This window comes from Natrix helvetica, assembly GCF_964273705.1.
Source record: "Natrix helvetica genome assembly, chromosome: 1".
In the NCBI taxonomy this organism is placed as follows: Eukaryota; Metazoa; Chordata; class Lepidosauria; order Squamata; family Natricidae; genus Natrix; species Natrix helvetica.
This window is the reverse complement of record NC_138548.1, coordinates 235000531-235027458: the sequence shown is the minus strand read 5'-3', so window position 1 is coordinate 235027458 and position 26928 is coordinate 235000531. Positions and strand designations below refer to the sequence as shown.

Below are 26928 nucleotides of genomic sequence, written 5' to 3'. Positions count from 1 at the left end.
AGAGACCCTCCAGTTTTGAAGATCTTCAAATCCCATAATTAAAAGGGGGTTGCTAGCATGCCTTAACCCCTTTGGCAGTACATATGGAGAATGAAGAGGATTATTTGTTTGTTTGTTTGTTTGTTTAGTATATGATAATGGAAGAGGGTGTTTCATAACAACCCACCAACTCTTCCTTCATCCTTCCTTTTCATCCATCACGGTATGCAATAACATTCAAGGAAGACAGCCTGTAACTTGATTTAAAGCAAAGAATTCCAGATTTTGGCCTCATAAATATTCATATTATGACATTGCTTTGGTATTCCAATGAAAGGTTACCAGAAACGTAGCTGTCTCGGTGAGAGTGAGCCAAAAATAAATGATTTTCTGATATCTCCCTATGTGGGGCAATTTCCCATCTAGATAGTCAAAAAGTCAAAAAGGAAATTGATCAGCTATGACTTTCTCTTCTTACCAATTTCTATCTCAGCGAAAAAAGGAACACTTTGAAAAGATCAAATCATGAATTTAGGAATTAAATAAATTGTTCTTATTGACACTTTTTGTATCTAATATTTAGGTTAACAATACTTTAGAGATAGAAGAATCGGTATGTGGATTATATACTGTAACAGTTTGAAGTGCCAAATGGATTTACCTGAATGGAACATCACTGGAATACTTTAAATATGAAGGACGGCAGAAACTCCAAGTGGTTTACTTACATGGAAGGATGAAGCACAATATCACAAAGGTTTGTGGCACTTGCATCTCTTAGCATAACAGGGTAGCTGTCATGTTTACTGTACTTTGACTCAGCGCAGGAAGCACAGATAACATAAAACAACTTGGAAGGAAGCCAGTAATGCTATAAGAAGGGATAAACAAGCTGGGAGCAGTGACGTCACGCCATATCCTGAGGAAAGCAGAAACAAGGAATCTTCACTCCCAGACAAATGGTAAATGGATGAAATTATCTTGCAACACATTGTTAGCAAACATTCCTGAAGAACGCTGCCATCTCTCTCCTTCATTGCAGGCCAATCTGAGAGCTTGAAGCACAAATTTCAACAAGTGAAATCAAACGATACCATGATATTGCTGGTAATCTGGACCCAATTACAGTCACTGAATTTCTCCATGCTTTTCCAAACAGAAAGTTGTTTCTCTTTGTTCTTACCCATCGAACACCATTCTGAAGACATTGTTCTCCACACACGCCCTGAACTGTTTATGAAGACTTCAGTAACCACAAAGCCCACTTCCCATTCAAGAACAAAACAAAGAAACACAGAACATGCTGGACCATTGTCTACCTTAGTTTTTTTGCTTAATAATGGGCAGGGATGAAACATTATTGCATGGACATCTTGTTGTCGTCCAAGAAGGCAATACATTCTTTGAGGACACATACATTCTGATAAACACAATAGCCTCATTTTAAAGCAAGGCTTTATTTATCAGTGATATTTCTGATCAGAAATGGACAGATGCACTCAGCTTTCTGATTGACATACCATGTCATGTTTCTTAAATTGTGCTGTTGCTGAAGGAGAGCAATTTTCTATGGCACTTGAGTGTTGATCAGTGTTGTGACTCTCTAACTACTTCATGGTAGCGGCAAATGTTTTCTAGAAAGCGGGAGGGGAGGAAAGGAGAGGAACTGTTTTATAGTTCATCCTCATTTGTCTGTAATAATGCCATAAACAGATTCTGGTAAACTTTCCTGTGTTGCGTGGCCTCCAGATGTTGCCTTTGTGTCACAATCTCATCCATAAGTGAGGCGGCTTAATGTCATATTTAGCTGCTTCAGTTGTAAGCAACTGTGTTTTCTCCTATCCTGATACAATTTTGCTTTGGATACGATATTGCAAACTTCATCAATGATGGTACAGTCTCCTTTTGAAAATAGATTCAAGACTTTTGTTTTGAAGAAGGCTAGACCTGCTTTTTAAAAATCCTGTGCACCCAAGGTTCATTTAAACCAAGAAAGAGAGGTATGTCCTGCTTCTACCTTTATTGGGTGCATTGCAGATTTTCCACTATTCTGTCAAGAAGGGTTTCACCTGGCTATAAAGTTTACTTGTTTTTATTATTTTGGTGGAGGAAGGATGCCAGTTTATGTACTTCTTTGAAGCTCCATGGCTGTCCACAGGTTAGGTGCTTCTGGCAACAGGAAGACATGGACTTGCTGCCATATATATATTTACTTCAGGCTAAAATGCATAGAATAGAAATGTATCGAACTGGTGAGATGACTTCCGGTCCTCGAAGACGACGGACGTTGCAGTCAGCTGCTCGTCTCCCCGGTGGGCTCCTTTTAGGAGCACAGGCAGTCTTGGAGGGACTACCTGCCGTAGGGCGGCTTGCTGGAACCCCCAGAATCGGAGGCAGCTGCGGGGGGGTTTCCAGTTTCGCCTCAGGAGCCAGGGAGCATGGGGGGGGGTGCATAGCACAGCTGTGTGCCTTCGCTGAATGGATTCCAGAAGGAAATAATCAATTAGAAGTTGCAGCAGAAGTGCTGGAGGTGAGAAGTTTACTCCAATCTCTTTTAACACCATTTAATTGATGAGCAACAGCTTTTTGCAAGTTGTGGATTCAATCTATTTGAAGTTGCAAGTTTGGAGGGGGGATTCACCCCCCTCGAGTAAAGCGGCATTTGGACTATCTCTCAATCTCAGAATGGAGAGAGAGAGTAAAATGTTGAATTACTCACTTGTACTAACTATGTGAGAAAGATTTACATCACAATTGCAAGAGGTGATTCCTGAGTTGTTTTAAAAGCTTTATGGAAACTTTGGATGCTTTGCTCCCTGGTTCCCTGTGAAAGGGGGAGCCAAGATGGCCCGCTTCCGTCTTCTTCTTCGCTCTTATAAATGAAACTTGCCTTTTGAAACTACCTTTGAAGAAATTTCTGGCTTTATACTATTACTACCCCCCAAAGGTCTCCTGGAGCCCCTCCTATTATGGGGTCTTTCTGGATTTGGATTATTTGATTTTCTTCTTTTGGCTTGGAACTGTGATTGAGGATTAACTTTCACTTCTGGGCTTGTCTGCCTCCACAATCTCACCCAGCTGTGCATTCCAGAGATGCCATTTCTTTTGTATAAGACTTACACTCATCTCTGAACTTAACAAATGGGGCCCAGAAAACCACCTCCTGGCAAGGCAGCCTCGGCACCCACTTCCTCTACATCCAGCCCAACGACTCAACAGACAAAAAATTCATCATTTTTACAACAAGAAGGGACTGGAGAGAGTTCAAAAGACTTATCTGTTACCCAAAAGTTCCAGGCTCTTATGAAGGGACAAGATGAATTGAAAAAAGAGGTGGCAGATTTTAAAGAACAGCTCAGAGATGTACAGCAGCAAACAACAGAAAATAAACAGAGAATTGGTGTGCTGGAGGAGGGTGCAGTTGGGCTGAGGGAGGAGGTGAAGGCAATTCAGAAGGGGAATAGAGAATTGGAAAATTTCATGGTAAAGATGGAACTTGAAAGAATGTCCCTTTTTCTCAGATTCCAGAACCTATCGAAGACAGAAGATGAAGATCTTAAGGATACTATATGTACAATCTTAGCAGAATATATTAAGAGAGATAAAGAACAGTTGCGGTGGGATATGGACCTGGCTTACAGGATCAATTCAGAATATGCCAGAACACATAAAGTTCCAAGGGAAGTACATGTTAAATTTCTTAGGAAGACCACGAGGGATGAGGTGCTAGGGGCCCAAAGGGGGGGGGACCACTAAAATATAAAGATAAAGAAATTGCCATTCTTAAACAAATTCCGAAAAAAATAAGAGATAAGAGGGGGAAGTATTCCTCCTTATCAAAGAAATTATATAATAAAGGAGTTTGGTTTAGATGGTTATTGCCAGAAGGAATGTTGATCTTCTGGGAGGGAAACAGAATTAGAATCAATACAATTGTGGAGGCAGAGGCCTTCATGAAAAAACATAGTGCCCTCCTAGAGGACGAAATTATAAGAGGTAGAGAAAAAGGTGACAATACACAAGATATGAGGGAGGGAGGGGCTGTGGCTCCACCAGGGGACGGGGGAGGGAGCAATATTGAAAAGACACAGGTTACAAAAATAAATGTATTTGAAATATTATTGTGATTGTTGATATATTAGAAAGTGGCAAAAGAGATGATTGAACACATGGTTGATACAATGTATAACAAGATGCTGTTTCTGCTTATCTTTTATCCTTTTTTTTTTTTTTTTGTAAAAGTTGTGAGATTTGGAGAGATTTCTACCTTTAGCATGATGTAGCTGCCAAAATTTTTTGTATATCCACTTACCCTTTCCTATAAATGTTTAAAAACCAATAAATTAAAAAAAAAGAAATGTATAGAACTGGTGACTCATAATTGTCTTCTTGCAGCATTTGTCAATAGGAATAGTGATTGATTGATTATTTATTCCCTCCCGTTTGATTTCACCAAGGAGTGGGTTCCTGCCAGTTCTAACCTCTTCTATAGAAGAGGTTCCACAAATCTACGGTGCCATTTAGAACTGATTCCAGCTCCCTCCCCCCATCTGTCCGTACCACGCTTGCCCCACCCACCGCTCACTGATTGGCTGGCTCACCAATTGCCCCGCCCACCTCTAAGAGTCCTAGCTAAACCTTAAAGTCTTAAAGCTGTCAAATTTCTACATCCCTGGGGTTTTTTTTCTAAAGGGTTAGGGGTTCAAGGGTCTTGTAACTTGACAACTTTAAGACTTGCACACTTCAGTGCCAGAGTTCCTGAACCAACATGACTGGAGGAGGAATTCTGGGAGCTGAATGCCACAAGTCTTAAAGCTGTCAAGTTTGAACACCCCTGAAGGTTTTTTTTCTAAAGGGTTAGGGGTGCAAAGGTCTTGTAACTTGACAGCCTTAAAACTTGCGTGCTTCAAATGCCAGAGTTTCTGAGCCAACATTTTGGTTGCTAAGCAAGTGTGTTGTTAAGTGAGTTTCACCACATTTTACAAGTTGGCCACGCCCACCCAGTCACATGACTCCAAGCCACTCCCACCCAGTCACATGGCCGGCAAGCCCACAAAGCAGGCCACACCTACATGGATAGATAGACAGACAGAAAGACAGACTGCATTCAGCATTTATGAATATGCTACTATGGATAAAAATGAAGAAAGAACAATTGCCCATATCCTCCCCCAGAACAGAGAAGGAATTGTGTACCTTGCCATATTAAGATTCCTAAACTCTAAAACAAATAGACTGGATTTGTTTTCATCCATCTTATTGTACTTTGCAACTTCTCAGGAAATAATGAATGGACAATTAGGTCACTAGTTTTCTGGAGAACTAGACAAATTTATATATATATATTTTAAAGCAGAAATATAACCTTGGCTTGCACTGCAGAGGAAAACAGCAGAATGAGATTGCAGGATTGCCGAAAAGTGAAAAAAACTAAAATTATTTACCTCTTTTTGCCTACATATGGTATTTGCACATATCACATAAATCATGAGATGACTGAACACATTATTCTTTTAACTGCTGAAGGAACTGTTGAGTTTTTGAAATGAAGATATAATCAGGAAGCTAGTTTAAACTAGCTAAGCTTCTATAGATTCTGGAATGGATTGTTCTTAAATCAAAACTCAATATGGGACAAACTTATACACAGGGCAATAGCTATATATATTTACTTCAGGCTAAAATGCATAGAATAGAAATGTATAGAACTGGCGACTCATAATTGTCCCTCCTTCACATTTTTGTCTTATCCATTATGTTAATTCATGACATATTGCCAGGCCATTAAGCATATTGAAATACATGCTAGAGCTTTCATGAGCTGACAGATTTAAAGCTGCAGGCAGCATTGTGGGGGTATTGCAGAAATAAGTTCCCTAATTTTCCATTTCTGCAGCCTAAATGTCTGCACAGTCAAATAAAGCATAATTAAACCTCAAAATAGCCAGCCCCTGTATGTATGTATGTATGTATGTATGTATGTATGTGTGTGTGTGTATGCGTGTATGTGTGTATTTGTGTATTTGTGTTATACCCCTGGTGTAACAAGTGATGCAATATATATATATTGCATCACAGAACAATGAGAATCCTAAAACTGAGAACTGGGTACAAACAGATCTGGCTAGAAATAAGTTATGTACAAGGGATTTTGGATAGTTAAATTTAGTGCAAATCCAAAAACCAAAGCTCTATATTCAGAGAACAGAATGTTAAGTCAGAACAGAGTTTTTTAAAAATAAAAAATAAAAAAATAAAAATAATAATAATATTTTTTTAAAAATAAAAAAAATCCCCCATTCATACTGTCAGGTTGCTCTGCTGGAAGACAGATCCAACATAGAACTAAGGAGAAATTTCCTGACAGAGAGAATAATTGATCAATGGAATATTTTGCCTCCTGGAGTTGTGGGTACTCTGTCACTGGAAGTTTTCAAAAGTAAGCTGGACAACTATATGAGTTTGTTTGTTTATTTGGATTTATATGCCACCCTTCTCCAAAAGGACTCAGGGCAGCGTACAACATTAAAAAAACACACATCCCAAAAGTTTAAAAAAAATTAAATACATATCCAAAAAACCAAACCGAATTTAAAAGACAACACATTTTAAATAAGTTAAAATTAACAGGCCAGGCCGGCTTGCTGGAAAAGCCAACTTTTTAGGGCGCGTCGGAAGGACCGGGGGTCAGGGATTATGCGAAGCTCCGGGGGCAGCTCATTCCAGAGGGAAGGCGCTCCCACAGAGAAGGCTCTCCCTTCTCTGAGTGGGATGTATAAGGTCTCTTGCCTTGAGCAGGGGGTTGGGCTAGAAAGATATAAGGTATAAAGACTCTTGCCTTGAGCAGGGCTAGAAAATTCCAAGGTCCCTTCCAGTTCTATGATTCTATGTTCTATGAAGTACAGGCCACCATATTCTGGAGGACAGGAATGCATGCAATGTCTGCATGAGTTTTCCTGCTCTACTATGAAAGCAGTGATTTCCAGATGATGACCCCAACCTGGGCAGAATTTTTTAAAAGATAGTCCAGCTAACGTCAGTCTGTAATAGGAACTGCCCAAAGTTAGTGTGGATATGCCCTAAGGATCTTCTTTTGAAATGATAAAATTACAGCCAAATGGAAGTTTTCGTTTGCTAAGGTAACTATTTTAACATCAATCCAACTGAAGTAACTACACGTTATAACATTGGAAGCTGTAGCCATTTCAGTTATAGGAAGAAAAAGCATGATCTCTGATAAATGAAGCTGAATGTAGCAAGATGATACTGTTTCTTTCATAGGAGAGAGCTTGTCTGTTTTCCTATATTTTGCAATGACGCACATTAGGTCTTCCTGATTTTAAATAGAAAAAGCAAATGCCCCGTGCTTGGAAATACTCCCCAATAATTCATGCTAAAATTACTATTCTGTACTGGAAGTTGAATATGCTTCACGTGCTGTCCTCATTTATACCTAGGTTTAAATTCATGATGAAGAATAATCCTAATTCTATATTGAGGGTATCCTTTCTTCATAAATGACATCAAAACCTGCCCTTAATGTACAAGACTGAGGCCGCCCAAGTGGCCGATCTATGTCTCCTTAAGGCTCTATGCACTCTTAAAACTTTTTGAAGAAGAGTTCTTTTCTGATGTCTTTACCCATTTTTCTCACAGCTGCAAAAATTTGACCATAAAGTATATTTCCTATTTAATTTTCCCTCACTTGGTTCTAGAGGTTGGAAAAGAACAATTTCAAAATAGGCAAATGTCTTTTTTCTTCTGAACGATAGTCAATGATTTATTCTTTATTCCTTATTGACCAAGTGTGATTGGACACACAAGGAATTTGTCTTTGGTGGATATGCTCTCCGTGTACATAAGGAGAATAAAATACATTCATCAAGAATAAAAAGATACCACACTTAGTGATAGTCAAGGTTACTAATAAGCTATCAAATTGTACTAGGAAACAAAAACAATATAAATTGAAAGATACAAACAACATGGTTATAGTCGTAAGAGAGATAGATACTAGGAAGGAAGAGAATAATAATAGTAATACAGACTTAGTAAATTATTGACAGTGTTGTGGGAATTAGTTGATAAGCAGAGTGATGATAGAAAAGGACTTCATGAAAACTGGAACATCCATGAATAATGTCAAAGAAGGCCATGTTCTGGATCTTTCTATTGTCAGCTTTCCCAGGAAGACCAAATAGGAAACATGACCAGATGAGCCGATTCTATTTTAAGGAAATATTAACAGAATCTTGCAGATCTGAAAGTACAATTCTTCCACTGTCTGTTTTACAGTTTGAGAAGTCAGGGAGGGTCTCTCTTGAGTCTCTTTCTTCACTCATTATATAATTGTGGGCCAGGCCCCTTCTTATCCAATTAGACAACCTCTCTTCACCATATTTCTCAAGTCTTTTTTCACATACCACAGAGAAAGTGTGCTTGGCAAAATCTTTTCAACAGAAGAGAAGTTTTCAATGGGGAGATTTGAAAAACCTGAATGATCTCTGGACACCTTTCTGGAATTTTACATTTAGTTGCCTTTCTTTTTTAACCTCAATCCTATAAACACTTTCCTGCAAGCAAAGCCCATGAATGTGATGAGAACTAATTGCAGAATTATCAGCAATACAATATCCAGGCTGCCAAAATCCAGGCAACCGCCAAATGGCATCAAAGAGATACAAAGTGCTAAATTTTTGCCATCGTCTCCTGGTTTACCAGGTTTTTTGCAATCCACATGTCTCATATTTCTTATACAACAGTTCTGCAATGGTCTTACACTCATTCAAGTGATGACATGATTGCCATTTTTAATGAATTATTTAATTTCTTCCTATTAATTGGAAAACAGGTTCTTAATATTGATATTTATAATAAAATAATTTCAAATAGCAACTGCTAAATATTGCTCCTTTTATGTACATTGGAAAAAAAGATTGGTTGAATTATCAACTAGATATATGAATCCTAGGCAAATTATCAATGTTTTTTTTTGAATTTTACAAATAATCTTCAACTTATGACTGTTCATTTAACAATAGTCCAAAGTTACAATAGGCTCAAAAAAAGGTAACTTATGGCCCATCCTTGAAGTTACAACCATTGTACCACCTTTGCGGTCACATGATCACAATTCAGGTGTTTGGCAACTGGCTGACATTTATAATGGCTGAAGTGTCTTGTAGCCATATGATTATGATTTGCAATTTCCCAGTTGGCTTCTGACAAGCAAAGTCAATTGGCGAAGCTGGACTCATTATTTACTTAGGGGCTGTGGCAAAAATGATTGTAAAATTAGGTCCTGTCATGTGATGATTCACCAAATGACCAGCCACTGAAATTCTGGCCCCAATTGTGGTAATAAATCAAGGGCTAGCCTGTACTTCAGATCTTAAGTTACATTTTTTTTTCAAAAGTAGCAGATTAAGGAAAAATGTTCATTTCCAGGAAATATTATGTTTCTAGTTTGTGTAGCTTTTCATAAACTTTATCATAAAACTACCCAGATGAACATGTTGTCCCTATAATTGCCAGTAAAACAGATTCACAAGGAGTGTAGAGGTAAGTAATCTAGATTCAATAAATCTTGAAGTGACAGGTAATAGGCAAAAGGGCAGGTAAGCAGTTGAGAAATAGGAAGAAAAAATTATCTCTTCAAGTTAAGAGTAGAAGATCAGGCTGAAGAAGGCATGGAAATTCCCTCTTCCTCAGTAAGTTTATGAAATCATGGGTTGGTGGTGCTCTGCTTGATGAAGATTTTAACTAGGTAACAATCCAGCTTGGAAGACTTTATCCTAATATGGCTTCTAAATCACTTAGCAAACAAAAATAATTAGGTTGCAAAAGTCTTGTACAAATATTCCATACTGGTTTTTACATTTGTTCTTTTTAAACTTTACAGTTGTGCTTGGTGACATGACTATTTTGTAAGTTGCAGCATCTGTTGGTCTGCACTCTGATTTTGATTGTACAGGTAATCTTCAACTTACAACCATTTGTTTAGTGATTCTTTGAAGTTACCACAGTACTGAAAAACTGTGACTTATGACTGGATTTCATATTTACAACTGTTGCAGCATCCTCGTGGTTATCAAAATTCAGACTCTTGCCCACTGGCTCTTATCTATGACAGTTGCAGTGTCCCGAGATCATGTCATCACCTTTTGCAAATTTCTGAGAAGCAAAGTCAACGGGGAGGCCAGATTTCCTTAACAACTGTGTTACTAACTTAACAACTTTGGTTCACTTATCAATTGTGGCAAGAAAGGTAAAATGGGGCAAAGTTCACTTAACTACTGTCTTGCTTAGCAGCAGAATTGTTGGGCTCAATTGTGGTTGTTAAGTCGAGGATGGTTGACTTAACAACTGTGGCAAATAAGATCGTAAAATGGGGCAACTGTCTTGCTTAGTAACAGCAATTTTGGGCTTGGTTGTGGTCTAAGTTGAGGACTGCCTGTAATGGTTTAGTAAAATTTAACAATGTGAACCACACTTAAATTATACTGCATGAAGAACTCACTGGATGTATGTCATTGTTAACAAACAACACAGAGTTTGCAGAGCTTCTTATAGAACTATTCTTGCACTATAAATTGAAGGGCTTCTTTTTCATGTTGACTGACATATTTCTGTTATATTTCAAGTGTCCTCAACATTGCATTTAAATTATAGGTATTTTCTCCAAGTAATATTAGAAATATACAGTCGAATTGCCTTTTTGGAATCAAGAATTGGTGAAACAAAAACCTTGCCCATTGAAAACTAATATATCAGTGGAAAGTGGCTTTTGGTATGGAGGGACATTGAGATCCTCCGACAATTTTTACAAATGTTCTCAAAAGGTCATAGCTGGTGAAGTATGTCTTTTATTGAAGGAATTGGAATTTGGACCTTATTAAATTTAATCTCTCTTATAAATGCAGCTGCATTACATAATAAAGCAATGCAAAGAAAAGGACTTAATTCTTCAAGATCAGCTTCTGGACTTATAATACAGATTCAGTTTATTTCAACAAATAAATGAGAACTGAATTACTCCTGGGCCCAACAGAGAGTTTGGGGGACATTGATTGGTTTTTTTAAAGCCCTGACAACTCTTTTAAGAATAGGCGCTATCCTTTCAGCACCACTGTAGCACATCCCATCACAGATTAAGATAAACAGAATGCAGATCCATGCATAATAATATAGATCTCAGGCTCTGTGTAGAACTTGGTAAAGTGGGGTTTTCATCTTTTGAAAAGCAGAGTATGTAAAATGCTGCACAGCGAGTCTCAAAAATTTGGGCAATGTTAATTTTTAAATAAACTTCTGCAGATGCATCTTGATAAGCAGCAGCAACAATAACAAAGCTATAATCATACACCCGACACAAAGAAAACTGCCTTTCTACGGGGTTTTGTACATGCATGAAGGGCAACAAAGCACCAAAATCTGTCTTTTTTCTATATGATTCAATATCAAACTGACTTTTTCAAATTAAGTTCAACCACCACTTTTGTGAGGATTTTTTTTCTTTTTGTCAACCACAGAGAAGTTTTTTTTCTCATTGCCCTGTTTCAAGATATGTTTTTTTTTTAAATTTTGCTATAGCTAGCCTTTATATATAGTATATCCTAGTGGTCTGCAATATGAGAACTAAATTGTTCGGTTTTTGTCATCAAGCAAAGTCAGCAAAGTACTGTGGGGTAGCTGAGCAATGAAACTACAAAGTACAATAAATGGAAATGGAGAACACATTCTCCAATTCCCCTATTACATTCGATATTTGTGTCACATAAAAAATTGACACTGCTATTTACTGAATAAATTTCCCTGTAAGGCAGGGGTGTCCAAACTTGAGAACTTTAAGACTTGTGGACTTCAATTCCCAGAATTCCCCAGCCAGCTGGGGAATTCTGGGAGTTGAAGTCCACAAGTCTTAAAGTTCTCAAGTTTGGACACCCCTGCTGCAAGGGATAGTCTAGTATATTACAACTCGCATGAGTCAGACAGAGCAACAATCTCTTGGCCATTTTAAGGAATATCTTAAATACCAAATTCATGCCCTCACCTCACTTCATCCCACCCCCGTTTGGTGATTCTTCAACCAAATCTGGTTTTAGTCTGTGGAGTTAGACCGTCATCACATACCGGTATTTCCAAACCAAGCACAGAGAGATGACATAGACAATTTGATCCAGTCATAGGAAGAGAAAACTGAGGTGAATTAACAGTTAAATCCCAAGCTACCATAAAAGGGACTGACCAAAGCTGAGGGAAGTGAAAACACCAACAATGTTGATGTCTACCTGTCTGCCCAATGGTATCCGTGGATTGCAAGATGTAACCTTAGATGCATGTATACAGGATTACAGAGAAGACAAAGAAAGGGAAGAGGAGCAAAAAGAAATATTTCCCCATGGCCACTATTAAAAAACAAAATTAACATTGTACCAGGCAAGCTTCTCTGAAAGGGAATTCCGAAGATAAGGATTCTGACTAGCTCCCAAGGTTGATTGGAAAGATCAGACAAGGTTCCTGAGGCAATCAGTATTCTGGGCCAGTTAAGATAGATGCAGAATTCTTTCAGGATCCCATTTGCCAAGTTGTTTATATATTAAGGGCAGATTCAGAGAAGAGTAGCAACTGTTCTAGCTTCTTCAAATTCAGCAAGATTTCCCTCCTGTGATCGATTCCATATTCTGCAGTAGGCGAAGTTTCCAGTGTTCAAAAGCACTCCCGCATGCATTGTTCAACAGCCAAATAAGTTTTATCTACCGATGGAGAGATTCTAATGGTGTATCTACCACAGGTAGTAAAAGCCTGTCAAGGTGGCTAATGTCTCCACATATCATGCTCCAGTCAATCTGCTACATCTCAATCCATAAATAGCCTTTGTAGCTTTCAGATACAGTCTACACTCTACTACTATTAATTATTCTCACTACTATGTTACCGTCAGGCCCAGAATCTGTCCAAATATAGGGATTTCTTACATGATCAAATAAAATGCAGCTGATAAAAAGAGTGGGAGTAGTTAAGGAGTTATTGGCCAATATGAAGCATCACCAGATCAAAAGTATATGCTCTGCTAGTATGACTTGGTCTTCAGCTATAATTTTTAGGGAGATGAACACAGAAGAGGACAATGCAGTACTGACCAACACAAGGCAGTTAGATACTGTAGATCTAATCTGTGTTTCATTTCCTTCTTCTATTTATGGCAACCTTGTCACCAGATGTACATGGAACATGTTTGACAAGTTTGTCTGAAAGGTATTAAGGAGAAAAATTTGCAGTGTGACATATGATGTCAGGAAGGATATGTATGTATATGTGTGTGTGTATGTATGTGTGTGTGTATGTATGTGTGTGTGTATATATATATATATATATACAACCCCTGGTATGCCCCAATATAGGAGGGAACTCACTACTCCCCCTTTCTGTCTATCAGCTCACTGCAGGAGACCATCCAGGCAGAAAACCATATTTTTAATGTTGCCTTTTTATATTTGTGTTGTATTTGTGCTGATTAATAAATAAAGGGAGACTAGTATAGATCTATTTCAAGCTATTTAGCTCTCATCAGCTAGCCATACTAGAATCCCAGTAAGGGTATGGCTAGCTGATGAGAGCTAAATAGCTTGAAATAGATCTATACTAGTCTCCCTTTATTTATTTATCAGCACAAATACAACATGTGTGTGTGTGTCTATGTGTGTGTGTGTGTGTGTAACCATGTTTAGTTATTTGGATGGCCTCAGGTGTCTTCCCATTTTGCATGTACGTGTGCATGAGGGATATATTTTTCATGGTGCACATTTTTTTTTTGTAGGAAAAGGGTTGTTATAATTATAGGACAGCTTTTCTTTAGCTGGACAAAACAATCTGTTTTGTTCAGATTATTATGATGCTCCATGAAATCCCGAGTATCACAATCAAGGTTGCTTCTGCTAAATTAACTTGTCTGTATGCTTTCCAGGCAGGCTTGTTTAAAGCCCGGGACACTTCTGAACTGCATTAGAGGTCCATAAACTGCATTAGAGGTCCATCAGGTTTGGCATTCTGTATTACATAATACATTAAATAGATCTTTCAGGCTGAAGATTTTGCCAGGTTTTGGTCTTCCATAAGAGGGAACATCCAAAGGGCAGTCATCTCATCTTATAGTCATCTTATCAAATTAGTTTGAAAAAAATAATAATACATGGCTACCATTAAATTTAAAATGAAATGTAGGGGACTTCCTCCAACGTTTTAGAGTTATAAACTCCGTTTCTGAAATAAAGCATTTCTGTCCATTTTCTCACTGTTGCTCAATATGAGGAAGACATTTGGAGCCTGGCCTTTTATGGCTTAATAACTGGTGAGATCATCTGACAAGCCGTTTGTTAGATAAGGCTGCACCTGCTTGTCAAATCATCAGCATTCAAAGAGCTAAATATACCCAGGCAAAGAAGCTAATGGGGAGTCCCATTTCTGGGGGTCTTGATTAGCTCATTGTTCACACCAGTCTTCCCCAATCTTGGCAACCTTCTGATTCTAATTCCAGAAGATTTAGTTTGACACATTGCAAACCTTTCTAAGTTAAGGTCTTACCAATACATCCCTAACAGATGGGATTCTTTTTTTCAAAATCTCATTTTTGTGGATAGCATGACTTGAGGGATTTTAACAAACAGACTGCTCTTTAGAAGACCAGATCCTGAAGAGGAAACTCGAGTACTTGGCTACCAAATGAGAAGAAAGGACTCACTGGAGAAGAGCCTAATGCTGGGAAAGATTGAGGGAAAAAGAAGAAAGGGACGACAGAGAATGAGGTAGCTGGTGGAGTCACTGAAGCAGTCGGTGTGAGCTTAAATGGACTCCAGAGGATGGTAGAGACAGGAAGCCTGATGTCCATGGAGTTGCGATGGGTTGGAAATGACTTCGCAACTAACAACAACAACAACAACAAACAGGAGGATATGTTTGAAAGGTTTGGAAAAGACATCTAATGGATATAAAATACATATTATTTCAAAAGTCACCATATTAGCCTGTTCCAATGGAAATCTGCATCTGCTTACATAGTTGAGGGTTCAAATAAATGAATAGGTGGCGGTGTTAATTTTCCAAAGCTTGAAGCTGTGTTTTGCAATAATGCTAGTAAAATCCATTTACAAATATAGTTACTATTCACTGTTCTGGGACAAAACGTTATTTAAAAGGAATAATTAGGAAAGAGACCAAGAGACACTACCTTGTTTTCCTATTATTTGACAAAATTATTTCTCTTTGAGTAGAATGCATTGAAGTGAGGACTTGAGTTATTCCTGCTTCTTTCAAGAAAAACAACAACCCCAAAGTCGATTCTCTCCCTGGTGTTGTGAAATCAACAGATTCAATTCTAGTGTAACTGAAGCATCTGGATAACCAGTGGTGGGGAGAGTGTTTTGTACTAGAATAGCTCTCTCCAATCTGGCGCCATCCAGATGTCTTGGACTCGGCGCTCAGAATTCCCAGCCACTTTGGCTGCTGTGGCTGAGAATCTGGACAAAATAATCCAATGCAGCTGCAGGGCAAAAGGTTGAGGAAGGCTAGGCTAGACACAACATTGGCCTCCTCCAGCAATCGGTCCTCACAACCCCGATGTGACTGCTACTATGCTTGCCTTAAAAGCAGCTAGGCTCTGCAGGGAGCATAAGAACAATATGAGCTCAGTTTGCATCCCCGTATAGAAACTGCAATCTGACACAGGCCTCCTCTAACCATGCAGCTGGGTGAAGTCCTAGGATCTTTAGGCAATTAAGTGGTTGGCACTGTTCCAAGCTGATAGGGTACCTCTGTTATTGCTCTTCCAAAGACTGAACTTCCTGTGTTGTTGTTGGTTTTTTACTACAAAGTTTGGGGTTCTCTGACTGTAAAAGGTAAGGGTACAGGTTCCCCTTGTACATATGTGCTAATCATTCCCAACTCTAGGAGGCACTGCTCATCTCCATTTCAAAGCTGAAGAGCCAGTGCTGTCCAAAGTCATCTCTGTGGTCATGTGGCCATCATGACTCAATGCCGAAAGCGCACAGAATATTGTTATCTTCCCACCAAAGGTGGTTCCTATTTTTCTACTTGCATTTTTATGTGCTTTCAAATTACTAGGTTGGCAGAAGCTGGGACAAGTAACAGGACTCACTCCATTATGTGGCGCTGGGGATTCGAACTGCCGACCTTCTGATCGACAAGCTCAGAGTTTTAGCCACTGAACCACTCTTTGACTGTAAACAGTGCTAAGCCCATAGTCATTTCATCTGTAGTCCACCTTTATAGTGGCAAGATGCATCCCCTATTGAAAATGATAAATTCTATTAGCTATAGAAGCAATCACATGTCCCATCTGGAGAGAGCACGACCCGCTCAAGATAGATGCTGTGAAGTGAACTAAGCCAAGATTTTCTGGAGGTTTTTTCTCTTGAAGTATCACCTAGGGTTTCCTGGGTGATTTAACTAAGTAGACGAAGTCCTCAACTTACAACCATTCATTTAGTCATTGTTCAAAGTTACAAAAAAGGTGACTTAAGACTATTTTTCACACTTATGGTGGTTGCAGCATCCCCATGGTCATGTGATCAAAATTCAGATGATTGGCAAATTTTTGCCTGTTACAGGGTCCCATGTGATCCCCTTTTTGCAAACTTCCGTAAGTAAAATCAATGGAGAAGCCAGATTTCCTTATCATCTGTGTTACTAGTTTGACAACTGCAGTGATTCCCTTAACAACTGGGGCAAGAAAGGTCGTAAAATGGGGCAAAACTCACTTAACAGTTGTCAACAGTTAGGTTCAATTGTGGTCATAGGTAGAGGACTACATGTATATGAAGCTTACCTTAGGACCTATGTAAGAAATTCTTTGTTTTTTCTATTTTTTTAAAGTATCAGGATTCAATACTATTATTTCTAACCAAAAATGATTGGCTGGGACATGGGGTTACAAAGAGGATAACATGAGATTTGGAGGTTACAGGAGACGGATTCATGATTTAACTGTTGCCTTAAACCAGGTCACTGACAGGAAAAAAGACAGTATTGAAATTTAAAGAAAGAAGTACCAAGATCAAGCATTTGTATGGGTTACCCCAATGCATTCTACATATCTATCTATCTCAAGACCTAAAATGGACACCTAACATCAAAAACGTCATCAAAAAAGCACAACAAAGGGAGATCACTTCCGGTTTCCGAAGGCGTCAGACATTGATCCGCTGCTCGCTTCACTTTTAGGAGCACAGGCGGTCTTGGAGGGACCACCTGCCATAGGGCAGCTTGCTGGAACCCCCAGATCAGCGGCAGCCATGGGGGGGGGTCCAGCTTCGCCTCAGGAGCCGGGGAGCATGGGGGGCGCATAGCAGCACCTTCGCTGAATGGATTCCGGGAGGCAGTAACTAATTAGAAGTAGCGGCTGAAGTGCTGGAGGTGAGAAATTCACTCCAATCTCCCTAACCCCTTTTAATTGATGAGCAGCAGCCTTTTGTAAGTTGTGGATTCAATCTATTTGAAGTTGGAAGATTGGAGGGGGGTTTTTTCACCCTCCTCAGGGAAAGCGGCATTTGGACTATCTCTCAATCTCGGAATGGAGAGAGAGAGAAAAAAAGTTGAATTAGTCACTTGTACTAACTATGTGAAAAGATTTATATTACAATTGCAAGAGGCGATCGCTGAGTTGTTTCAAAAACTTTATGGAAATTTTTGATGTTCTGCTCCCTGGTTCCCTGTGAAATGGCCTGCTTCTGTCTTCTTCCCATTTATAAATGAAGTCTGCCTTTTGAAACTACCTTTGAAGAAAGTCTGGCTTTATATTACTATTCCCTCCTGAAGGACTCCTGGAGCTTCTCCTGTTTTGTGGTCTTTCTGGATTTCGATTATTTGATTTTTTTTCTTGTGACTTCTTGGCTTGGCATTCTGACTGAGGATTAACTTTCACTTTAGGATTTGCCTGTCTTCTCGGACTCACTCGGCTGCACACTTCACAGATGCCATTTATTTTGCAAAAGATTTACAGTCATCTCTGAACTCAGACAAATGGGGCCCAGAAAACCATCTTCAGGCAAGGCAGCTTCGGCACCTACATCTTCTACATCCAGCCCTACAACTCAACAGACAAAAATTTCATCATTCTCACAACAAGAAGGGATTGGAGAGAGTTCAAAAGACTTATTTGTTATACAAATGTTCCAGGCTCTTATGCAGGGACAAAATGAGTTGAAAAAAGAGGTGGCAGATTTTAGAGAACAGCTCAAAGCTGTACAGCAGCAAACAATAGAATATAAACAAAGAATTGGTGTGCTGGAGGAGAGTGTGGCCAGGCTGGGGGAGGAGGTTAAGGCAGTCCAGAAGGGGAATATAGAATTGGAAAATTTTATGGTAAAGATAGAACTTGAAAGAATGTCCTTCTTTCTCAGATTCCAGAACCTACCGGAGACAGAAGATGATGATCTTAAGGATATCATGAGTACAATTTTAGCAGAATATATTAAGAGAGATAAAGAACAGTTGTGGTGGGATATGGATCTGGTTTACAGGATTAACTCAACATATGCCAGAACACATAACGTTCCAAGGGAAGTACATGTTAAATTTCTTAGGAAGCCTACGAGGGATGAGGTGCTAGGGGCCCAAAGGGGGGGACCACTAAAATATAAAGACAAAGAAATTACCATTCTTAAGCAAATTCTGAAAAAAATAAGAGATAAGAGGAGGAAGTATTCTTCTTTATCAAAGAAAATATATAATAAAGGAGTTTGGTTTAGATAGTTATTGCCAGAAGGAATGTTGATCATCTGGGAGGGAAACAGAATTAGAATTAATACAGTTGTGGAGGCAGAGGCCTTCATTAAAAAAACATAGTGCCCTCCTAGAGGACGAAAATATAAGATGTAGTGATAAAGGTGACAATATACAAGACATGAAGGAGGGAGGAACCGCTGCTCCGCCTGGGGACAGGGTGGAGGGAACAATATTGGAAAGACACAGGTTACAAAAATAAATGTATTTGAAATATCATTGTAATTGTTGATACATTAGAAAGTGGCAAAAGAGATGATTGAACACATGGTTGATACAATGTATAATAAGATGCTGTTTCTGCTTATCTTTAGGTTTAGGTTTATTTGGATTTATATGCCACCCTTCTCCAAAAGGACTCAGGGCGGCGTACAACATTAAAAACACACATCACAAAAGTTAAAAAAAGATTAAACCCATTTCCAAAAAGACCAAACCGATTTTTTTTTAAAAGAAACAATACATTTAAAATAAATTAAAATTAACATTAACAGGCCACTTCGGCTTGCTGGAAAAGCCAACTTTTTAGGGTGCGTCGGAAGGACCGAAGGTCAGGGATTATGCGAAGCTCCGGGGGCAGCTCATTCCAGAGGGAAGGCGCTCCCACAGAGAAGGCTCTGCCCCTGGGGGTCACCAGCCGACACTGCTTGGCCGACGGCACCCTGAGGAGGCCAACTCTGTGGGATCGTACTGGATGGTGGGAGGCTACTGGTGGCAGTAGGTGGTCTCGCAGGTACCCTGGGCCTAAGCCATGGAGCGCTTTAAAGGTCATAATTAATACCTTGAATCGCACCTGGAAAACAACCGGCAACCAGTGCAGGCCATCTAAAAGGGGTGTGACATGGGAGCACCTAGGTACCCCCATGACAACCCGCGTGGCCGCATTCTGGACCAGCTGAAGCCTTCGGGTGCTCTTCAAGGGCAGCCCCATGTAGAGAGCATTGCAGTAGTCCAGGCGAGAAAGGGGGTATCATCAGTATATTGATGATACCGTACCCCCAAACCACAGTTATGATCTTGCCCAGCGGTTTCATGTATATGTTGAACAGAAGGGGTGAGAGAACCGACCCCTGGGGCACCCCACAAGTGATGCGCCTGGTGGTCGATCTCCGCCCTCCAGTCAACACAAACTGCGACCGATCCGACAGGTAGGAGCAGAACCACTGTAAAACGGTGCCCCCCACTCCCAACCCCCCGAGTCATCGCAGTAGGATACCATGGTTGATGGTATCGAAAGCCACCGAGAGGTCTAATAGGACCAGGACAGAGGAACAGCCCCTGTCCCGGGCCCGCCAGAGATCATTGACCAAGGCGACCAATGCCGTCTCCGTGCTGTACCCGGGCCTGAAACCCGACTGAAACGGATCCAGGTAGACAGCTTCATCCAGGTACTGGGGAAGCTGACGTGCTACCACACTCTCGACAACCTTCGCTACAAAGCAAAGGTTGGAGACCGGACGATAGTTGGCTAAAGAAGCTGGGTCCAGGGAAGGCTTCTTGAGAAGGGGCCTCACCACCGCCTCCTTCAAGGCGGTGGGAAAGAACCCCTCTCTCAATGAAGTGTTGGTAATCGCCTGGAGCCAACCTCATGTCACCTCCCGGGAAGCCGAAACTAACCAAGAGGGACACGGGTCCAGCACACAAGTGGCAGCACTGAGTCTCCCCATAATCCTGTCCATGCCTTCGGGGGTCACAGGGTCAAACCCATCCCAGATAGTCTCCTCAAGATTCCTCCCCGTCGGCTCGCCTGAATCTACCCAGTCAGAGTCCAAGCCTGTCCGGATCTGAGCGATTTTATCCTGCAGATACTGAACAAATTCTTCAGCCCGACCCTGCAAGGGGTCTTCCCCAGTTCCTTTTATTTATTTATTTATTTCTTAGATTTTTAGACCGCCCCTCTCCCAAAAAGGGACTCGGGGCGGTGTACAGTCAATACAATAAAACCAGTCATAATAATTAAATACATTTAAGCTACATTTAAAATACATTTGGAGGGGGAGATAGGCTGTACTAAGAAATAAATACCTAAAAACATCACAATTAAAACCCCAAACCCTAAAATAAAATAAATCCCTGGGAGGTAAAACTAAGAAAGTGCCAGGCCAGCTGATTGAAATAGGTGAGTCTTTAACTTTTGCCGGAAGGAACGGAGGTCGGTGGTAGTTCGAATATCTGGGGGGAGGTCATTCCAGAGGGTTGGGCCCATCACAGAGAAGGATCTACTCCTGGGTGTCGCCCGCTGGCATTGCCTAGCAGACGGCACCAGGAGGAGCCCCTCCCTGTGTGAGCGGATAGGTCGCAGGGACGTATGTGGTAGGATGCGGTTAAGGTTAAGGTTAAGTAAGGAACGGGTCACCCTAAACAGGGCAGCTGGCGGTTATCTGCAGACGCGATAAGAGCGGAAAAATATTGCCGTTTTGCCGCTTCTATCGCCACTAAGTAGGATTTAATATAAATTCTTACTAGTGTTCGATCAGATTAGGACCGGCTGGCCCTCCAGCCACTCTCTAGGCATCTTTTCCGGCATTTCATCTCCCGGAGCTCCCCGGTAAACCAGGGAGCCATCCAGGATCGACACCGGGTCAGAGGCCGTAAAGGCACAACACGATCCAAAGCCCCAGCGGCAGCCCTATCCCAGGCTCCCACTAGGGCTTTGGTCGAATTGTGAGCAAGGGATTCAGGAAAAGTCCCAAGCTCCATCAGGAACCTTTTGGGGTCCATCAGGTGCCTGGGGCGGAACCATCTAGTCGGTTCCTCCTCCCTGCGGCGAGGGGTAGCGGTATGGAAGTCAAGCCTGATGAGGAAATGATCAGACCATGACAAGGGTTGAATAGAAATATCCCCTAAATCTAGATCATTCATCCACTGCCCAAAGACAAAAATCAGGTCGAGCATGTGTCCCCAATTATGGGTGGGGTCTTGAATTAACTGAGTTAGGTCCATAGCTGTCATGGAAGCCATGAACTCTCGAGCTGACTCGGATGTCTCGCCAATGGAGGGCAGATTGAAATCCCCCAGGACCATGAGCCTGGGGAAATCAACCGCCAATCCAGCTAATACATGCAGCAGCTCCGGCAGGGCCGATGAAACATAGCAGGGAGACAGGTATGTAACAAAAAGGCCCATGTGAACTCCAAGGCCCCACTTCACAAAGAGGGACTCACACCCGCCTATCTGAGGCACAGTGACCTCATGAGGTCTGATCTTTTATCTTTTGTTTTTTCGTTTCTGTAAAAGTTGTGAGAATTGGAGAGATTTCTACCTTTAGCACAATGGAGTTGCCAATTTTTTTTGTATATCCACTTACCCTTTCCCGTAAATTTTTAAAAATCAATAAAATTCTTTAAAATAAAAAAGCACAACAAAGAACGTTCTTTCTCTGCCAACTCAGGAAGCTCAAACTGCCCAAGAAGCTGCTGATACAGTTCTACAGAGGAATTATTGAGTCTGTCATCTGCACCTCTATAACTGTCTGGTTTGGTTCTGCAACCCAACAAGACAGACACCAACTTCAGAGGATAATCAGAACTGCAGAAAAAAACAGTTGCTACCGATCTGTCTTCCATTGGGGACCTGCATACTGCAGGAGTCAAAAGAGGGCTGTAAAAATATTTACAGACCCCTCGCATCCTGGACATAAATTGTTTCAACTCCTACCCTCAAAATAATGCTATAGAGCTCTGCCCACCAAAACAACTAGACACAAGAACATTTTTTCCCAAACACCATCACTCTGCTTAACAAATAATTCCTTTCAACACTATCAAACTATTTACTAAGTCTGCATTACTATTACTATTAATCTTCTCATCAATCACCCATCTCCTCCCACTTATGACTGTAACTTTGTTGCTTGTATCCTTACGATTTATACTGATTGTTTCCTAGTATGATTTGATTGCTGATTTGTACCCTATGACTATCATTAAGTGTTTCACCTTATGATTCTTGATGAATGTATCTTGTCTTTTTATGTACACTGAGAGCATATGCCCCAAAGACAAATTCCTCATGTGTCCTATCACACTTGGCCAATAAAGAATTCTATACACCCCTGCTCATAAATTTTTTTGGATCGTGATATTAGTATTTCAGTTTCAATGGTGTTGGTGATATTTCATCACCTCATAACTGACCATAAGAGACCATAAGTTAAGCATTTACTCTGTACCTTTCTTTATCCAACACTCTGCCTACTTTCTGTCTAAGTTAGGGATGGCTACTCTGAGGTCACTCCATTCTGCTTTTTTTCTTAGACACACGGGCATGGAGCATAGTTTTCCTTTACCCTTCTGGTAGGATGCAGTTGGCTAAGTTGTAAGCTTTGCCTATTCATAGAATGTATTTCCTCTAAGTGACCCTCCCTTCTGTTCCTGTTATAAAACCTGTTTTACTCAGCCTTGCTGAGATTGAATTCCTGCTCTCAGAAATGCTCATGAGAACGCACCAAATGTTTCTGCCTCAGGCACGAAGAAAGCTGTGACCAGAAATCTGAGCAGAGAAGAAAAAAAGACTTAAAGGGAGGGAGAAAAGCACTGAAAGCACTGAAAATAATCCCTTCTCCATCATGCTTTGCTTCAGACTAGCTCCCCAAAGGAATGGACGTCTGGAGCTGCCCTATTTTGCAAAAATCATGTCTACCACCTGTCTCTGAGTATTATTGGATCTTTTTAATTACCACCAAAATGAGCCGTAGCCTACAAAGATCTTCTCTCCTTGCCTCCCCATGTTGTGGCTCCCAATGGCCAGCGGAGCTGGCAGCAGATTCGGACAGAGAGGAGCTTGGGGAGGAACATGAGCCAGTCCTGGAGTCTGGGGAAGGCTCTGACGAGGACTCTGTGTCAGAGGCAGAGATGGGGCCAGGGCCATCAGACAGTTATCAGCTACCTTCAGAGTCAGATATCAGCAGACAAATAGCTGATGCCTGTTCCCAGTGTGTGCATTTGCAGAATTGCCAGACAAAGGGAACAGCTAAAGAACAGGGGTCGACTTGGGAGTAAGGCCACAGATGGACGTTGAATGACCCCTCCCAGAGGAAATAAAAGAGAAGCGAAAGGGGAGTGGAGTTTGCAGGAGACAATTAGTTCGCTTAATTGGTTTGTGACTCTCTGAGACTCCTTGCCAAGTTTTGCAAATATTGGCCTGGCAGCTCTCTACGCCAGATAAAGCCTGTGACAGTAAATCACAGAAAGGCTTCGCTGGATGTGAATGAGCAGAATTCACAGTAAATTAATAAAAGGTTTTTTTTTTTTGTCAGGACAAGGAGTTTGCTTCAGGCTATTGGGAGGCTGAGGTCAGAACACCCCAGTAATATTTAGGACAGGACAAACAAGAGCGAATAATAATGAAATCTTACCCTTATTTGATGAAGCAATGGCTTTTCAAACTTCCCATAACTATGGTAGCCACGAGTTTAAGTGGGAAAATCTGACTCTTTTATTATACTTTGTCTCATTCTGACATGCACAGCAATTTAAGGATAAAAGCCATTTCGCAATAGAAAGCTGCTTAGTAATCTGTCTAGGAAGCCTGTCTAGAAATCCTTCCCTCTTAATATCCCTAATTCAAATGGTCTCCTGAAAAAGCCTTCCTTGGAAATTTCTCAGAAATTTCGATCAGAAGGACCAGCAAGGGCAAGGAAATGTCCGTTGACCGTGACCAGCTGCATCCCATCTGTCAGGGTGGAAAAAGGTGGGGGTGGATGCAGACTCTGATGCACAAAACCCAAGTGTTGCATGGTGCACAAGGGATTACATCATCATCTACCACAAATGATGATATAACCGGCAGCAGGCCATGCCTAGCTCCTCCTCCACTGAAGTTGACCAGTTCAGCAATGTGCAACATGAGGAACATGGTCTGTGGGTTCTGGCAATGAGGAGGCCAACAAAGAAGGCTACAAGAACTGAGCATGCACAGTGAAAGGAAACCAAGATGATTAAATAATATTCAGATGTTTTGAGGCAGACTAGTTGGAATTCCTAGATAAGCAAGTAACTGCAGAAAGCCTTCTATGGAAGGTAGGAAACCAAAAAAGTCAAGATAGGGTAGAATGTCTATGGAGATCCTCAGTCATCCAGGTCTTGGTTGCCCAAAAGGTGCTTTTTTCAAAAGGCAACTGGATTTTCTTCATTTTTCCTTGAAGATGTTCCACTTCTCATCCAAGAAACGTCTTCAGCTTGACCCTTCTTTGGGTCAAGATAGACGGGTTCTGCCAATCTTTGTCTGAAAATTCTCAGACGCTGCTTTGTTATTGCTCTAATGAACTTTGCCTGGGGAAGGGTCATTATTCTGAACATGTTATCAAGGAGATCCCTGAAAAATATATTTTAATGCGATAATGAGAAACAATAATGGGCTTTCTAGTTGTTGCTGAACCATGACTCCCAACAGGCCCAACCAGCATGAAAAACTGCTGAAAGCTTTAGATCAGCCTTCACTTGAAGACTGCGAGGTCTGTACTTAAAAAGTGAAAAATGTTGTTCTCAATCATTGTTTGCCATTTGTGCTTGCAAAGTCACCCTATGACTTAGTCATATCATTGAATAGAACCTGTGGGTCGGCCTCACTAAATGAAAGTAGAACATAAGATACTTATATGCTTCAAAGAATTGCTCAAATAAAAATACTACTACAGAAAGCATGTAGTAATATCATGTCAGAGCAAAAATACAACCCAATGACACTATACACAAAGACACCATTCATATACTAGGTGAAAAATCCTCTAGCAATTCTTATCTACGGTAATTCCATATTAATTCTATTGTACTTCTAACCATCATTGCTATCAGTGGAGTTTTCCTTTTGAGTTCTTAATCATCATTGACCTTTACCCTGACCTTTTTGTGAATACCTATCTTCTGGGCCATTTCTCCTCAGATTTCAATCCTCCAAATAAGCATAATGCTGAGGAGAATGTCTTTCCTGAAGGGGCTGTATTTATTGGTCAACTCACAGCAAACCCCCCCCCCTCCCCAAAGAATGAGAGAGTTCACAAGCAATGGAATATTTTTCGTCCTCAGAAAAATACCTATAGTGTAGAGGAACACATATGGAAAATGTTAGGGTGCCATTAAGATCCCTCCCCCCTTCTCTCAAAACTCCTGTTTTAGCATCAAATCAAATTCAATATGATTGCTTCTCTTTCATTAGATTAGATTTCCTGTGCGCTCCTGATTATGAATCTTTTAAAACCCATGTGGATTTCATATTCCAATAGTTCTCAAATGAGGTAGTCTGAGAATATTGATTTCTAGTGGGGGGAAACACATTCTTTCCCATCAATCTTGAGTTTTTCAGGGATACTCTCTTTCTTCCCCGCACACTTTGAACCTATAATTGCTTTTGTACATAGGGCCCAATTGGCTAAAAAAACACAGAGACTAAGAAAGCTAAATAATTCACAACTTCAGGTTTTACGTCAGGCAGCTGTGATTTCTCCCTCTGTATTCCTTTTTGGCTAAACCATTTATCTTCTTCTTACTCCTGGGATAATGTTAACACTGTATTGATCCCCTAGTTGTGTCTGTTTTTGATACAGAATATCAGCAGGAAAAAAAAAAACCCACTGGTCTCCCATCCAATTCATAAATGTAATAGTCTCAACAATGTGGAATATAGAGCTACTTACTGTGTTTTTCCTTCACTCGTTCATGCCCGCAATCACGAAAGTGACCATAAAGGAAGTGGAGACTGAGTTAAGAATAAACCAATTCAAAAGTCACAACATTCACGAATCCCAGTTAAACATTTACCCCAATTTGGAGCAGCATTCTCATTCCAGGAATCTGCTTAGTTCGTTGCTGGCATCTCAAGAATCAGGTGACAAGCAGTCCATTCGCTTGCTGCTATGCCCACCCCGTCAAAGGTGTGCTGAAACTTGCATAGAAGTCACAGGAGACATTCAGGCTAGGATTGCAACAACAGCAAGGAGGAGGAAGATTTTTAAAAATCCATTCTGAATACAAATATTTGCAGTCAAGGCTGGTTTGGTATTACCTATTGAATGGTTGCTAAGAAACAAAGATATTTATTTAGGGAAAAAACCCTCAAACCCTATCTTTTTTGTCAGTCTTCTGTTCCTTTATTTACCCTAAGTTTGAGTGGAAATTTCCAGAGCAATAAGGGGCTATTAAGGAGAATTGGGCC

General features: G+C 40.6%; 1 protein-coding gene across 3 annotated transcripts in view; it reads right to left on the bottom strand.

Annotated features, from left to right (window-relative positions):
* Positions 1 to 26455, bottom strand: part of KCNJ16 (potassium inwardly rectifying channel subfamily J member 16) — a 49164-nt gene extending 22709 nt beyond the window's left edge. The window contains exon 1 of one of the 3 annotated variants that reach the window (XM_081938257.1): positions 26411 to 26455. The gene's annotated coding sequence lies outside the window, so the exon portion shown is untranslated. The remainder of the gene's footprint in view (positions 1 to 26410) is intronic. The other 2 variants (XM_081938255.1, XM_081938256.1) reach the window with 2 other exon arrangements.
* Positions 26456 to 26928: the final 473 nt, after the last annotated feature.